The sequence below is a fragment of the Notothenia rossii genome (assembly GCF_949606895.1).
Source record: "Notothenia rossii genome assembly, chromosome: 1".
Taxonomy (NCBI): domain Eukaryota; kingdom Metazoa; phylum Chordata; class Actinopteri; order Perciformes; family Nototheniidae; genus Notothenia; species Notothenia rossii.
In genome coordinates this window covers 25,667,486-25,671,014 of record NC_136912.1, presented here as the reverse complement: position 1 = coordinate 25,671,014, position 3,529 = coordinate 25,667,486, and the positions used below count along the sequence as shown (strand labels likewise).

Here is a 3,529-nt window from a genome sequence, read left to right as displayed (position 1 = left end):
CTGTACTTGGCCCAACCACTTTCATTTTCTGGCAGGTTAGGCAGCCAAGTTTTTTGCTTTGACATATTAGCCATGGATAATACTTTTTTTTCTCCCTGAACTTGGTAGATGTCCAGCATTCAGGGATATCTTGCTCATTATCTCCCTGGTTATTTTGGTCAGAATCATCGACACTATCTCGCCCTGCTTCTGCCTCCTCCTCTCTTCTTTTTTCTACCACAAAAACATAAAATCTATGTTAAAACCCCACTTGGTAAGATACATTTCCCCTCTTCGAAAAAGAAAAGTGTCTATTTAGAATTATCAAACCTGTTCCTTCTGCAGCTCTAGGCTCCTCTGCTTCTGCCTCCTCCTCTCTTCTTTTTTCTACCACAAAAACATAAAATCTATGTTAAAACCCCACTTGGTAAGATACATTTCCCCTCTTTGAAAAAGAAAAGTGTCTATTTAGAATTATCAAACCTGTTCCTTCTGCAGCTCTAGGCTCCTCTGCTTCTGCCTCCTCCTCTCTTCTTTTTTCTACCACAAAAACATAAAATCTGTTAAAACCCCCCCTTGGTAGGATTAGCTACATTTCCCCCTCTTCGAAAAAGAAAAGTGTCTATTTAGAAATATCAAACCTGTTCCTTCTCCAGCTCTAGTCTCCTCTGCTCTCCTTCCTGCTTCCTCGCCATGATTATCCTCTATATGAAGAAAACAACGGCATTATGGTTTTGTTAGAATGAGCAGACAGTGAAGTAGGCCTACTGTCAAGTTGTGTTTTTTTTTCATATAAAATAAGAGCGATGACATTCAACCACCAGAAGCCGCTATCACACGATTCGGAGGCATGCATCACATTTAAAGCTTTTTAAGTAATACATTTTGGTCGCTCACAGTGACTAAAGGTGCAATTTTCACACTTAATTTATATTATATGATCTCACTAAAATGAATGGAAAGCTTATCAAACAAAGTGCTTAAATCACTAGTGGATACATGATCATCGAATTGATACACAAAATCAGCCTAAAGATCCTCCAGGAACTTTAATTCAAATGGGTTCTTTCGGAACCAGTTTTCATACTGAAGAATCCCAAACTTGGACTATCTACCATCCTTAACTGAACTTCACCGGCTGTTTCAGGAACCGTCAACGACACCTGTTCTTCTCTGTGTTCTTCTGCCCCTGTCGTCTCTGCTTGTACACTAGCTTGCTCTGCCTCATCCTAAATTACATTTAATTGTTTTCCCCGACTGAACATGTCTAGGCTAGTTAAGTGTGTTGCTTATGCGGTCGCCTAAGCAGTAAAGAGCTGTGGGAAACCCTGCGAGATATTCCATGTGAAAAAGAAATCAAATCTGACATTAACTTTGTGAATATAAGAAAGGTCTAACCTGACGTTGGTTACTATAGCAGCTAGTACTAGCTGCCTGGCGTTAGGCTAGTTAACAAGAAAAAAAACGTAAGCTCCCAAACTATAACTCTGTTGTTATCGCCTCTGTCCAGAGATTACACATTTGGTGACATATCAAAAGTATTCTTGACTTACCTTCAGTGGTACTTTTTGTCCTCTTAAAGCCGAAGTAGTCCCTCAGGTCAAGCTGTCCTTGTCGCTTACTGGCCATGATGCTTGCACAGGCTGCGCTGCTATCGTTGACGCTGACTGACTTGACATCAATTTCGTGATCGTGATATGTGCACGAGCCCCTCGTCCACAGTATTTTAGCGGCTAAAATAATGTGGACGAGGGGCACGTGACGTGCACATATAAAATGTTGAAAATTAAACATTGGCAATATTTCCACATTAATTGATCAAATAACAGGGGATGGGAAGGGGGGATTGCCGTTTCATAAGGGGGATGGTTTTGACCATTTTAATACCTAAGGGGGATGCCATCCCCCCCCATCCCCCCTCAACTCGACTACTGGGTGTAACGGTATACGTAACCGTACCGAAATTATTCGGTACTGGCCCTTCGGTTCGGTACACATGTGTACCGAAGTGTATCGAACGAATATAACGTTAAACGTAAAAAATTGAGAACGTGAACAACTTTTTGGAAGTAATCTCAGGTGCTGCATCTCAGCATTCAGAGTAATTTGCTCACATTGGGTTCAACGCGTCATAGAGCGACCAAGTCATTTCATTGGACAAGAGGCATACTATGAGAGCTGGTCACAGGGATGCGTTCAAATGTAGTCAGTCATTTGAGGAACTGTCAAAATGGCGAACACAGATAAAGTTGAGCTCGAAAATCCTCCGGCATCATTGAAGTCTCCGGTTTCGGAACATTTTCGTTTCGCAGTTACGTACAAGGATGACGGACAAAGACAGGTGTCGGCATTGTTCAACTAAAATTGGTTACGCGGCTGGCAATACATCAAACTTGCACACTCATTTGAAAAGGCATCACCCGAACGTGAATATCACCGGTACCAAAAGAAAAAAAACTGAAGTGCAAACCCAACTCCCACTAGCATTTAAGCGTCCAACACTCGCAAAAAGTTCAGACCGAGCCAAAGCTATTAAAAACGCCAAATATCCTTATTTTGCCATGTTAGCAAAGCGCTACCTGGCTGTATCTGCTACCTCTGTTCCTAGCGAGAGGGTGTTCTCAACAGCAGGAGACATTGTTAGTGCCAGCAGATCTGCCCTTTCGGCAAGCAATGTCGACAAGTTATTTTTCTTTAAAAAGACATGAAAATACAATGACAAGCCAGTCATAATGTCAAACTGGCTGCTTAGGTACTAGTACAGTACAGTTCAAATACAGATTATTTCAGTTCATTGAAATGCTGCACCTTAATGTTTATTTTATTATATTTTGTATTTATTTGAGTGAATACATTATTCACAGTTTAATAATAATTTAAAAAAAAAAAAACATATTTTATGTTTTGTGATAATATTTCCTGCTGTACCGAAAACGTACCGAACCGTGACCTAAAAACCGAGGTACGTACCGAACCGAAATGTTTATGAATCATTACACCCCTAGTATTCTGGCTACGCATCACTCTCACTCTTTATAGAGTGCCACAGTGACGCGTCCTAAAACCCGGAACTAAACTCCTTCCGGTTCCTTCGACAAAAACGCAATGCAATTTCTCCATAGGATTTTGGAACATAGCTCGAAATAAGGTCTGTGGTTGACACACATTTAAGAGACGGATCACGTTTTGTTTAGCCGGATAATCTCCACATGTCTACCCTACTTTTATAATGTTCGAATCATAAATCTAGTCGCCAGAAGCAAAATGCTAACGTTATGCTATAAACGTTATACCAACTTAAGATCCATATTCAAAACTACAGATTCAAAATTGTAAAAGTTGAAGCGTTTGTTTTAACAGTTTGCAGAAGGCAAGTACTTGCTTTAAGCAGAACACGGGGTAAAACGGCCTTGACAACTTCTGAAGTCCTATTCAGGCACTTGTTAACAACCATTTTTTTTCAGACACATAAACTCTTCAAAATTCACCAGTTGGGTCAGTGCTGATGTATTTAATGTCGTAGAACAAAGCGTGATCCGTCTCTTAACCA

General features: G+C 40.5%; 1 long non-coding RNA gene across 1 annotated transcript; it reads right to left on the bottom strand.

Moving 5' to 3' along the window:
• Nucleotides 1–620: 620 nt before the first annotated feature.
• On the bottom strand, nt 621–1,730 carry LOC307018186. Its single transcript, XR_013802361.1, has 2 exons — nt 1,533–1,730; nt 621–683 (listed from the first exon to the last, which is right to left on the bottom strand). It is a non-coding gene; the product is annotated as an uncharacterized lncRNA (long non-coding RNA).
• Nucleotides 1,731–3,529: the final 1,799 nt, after the last annotated feature.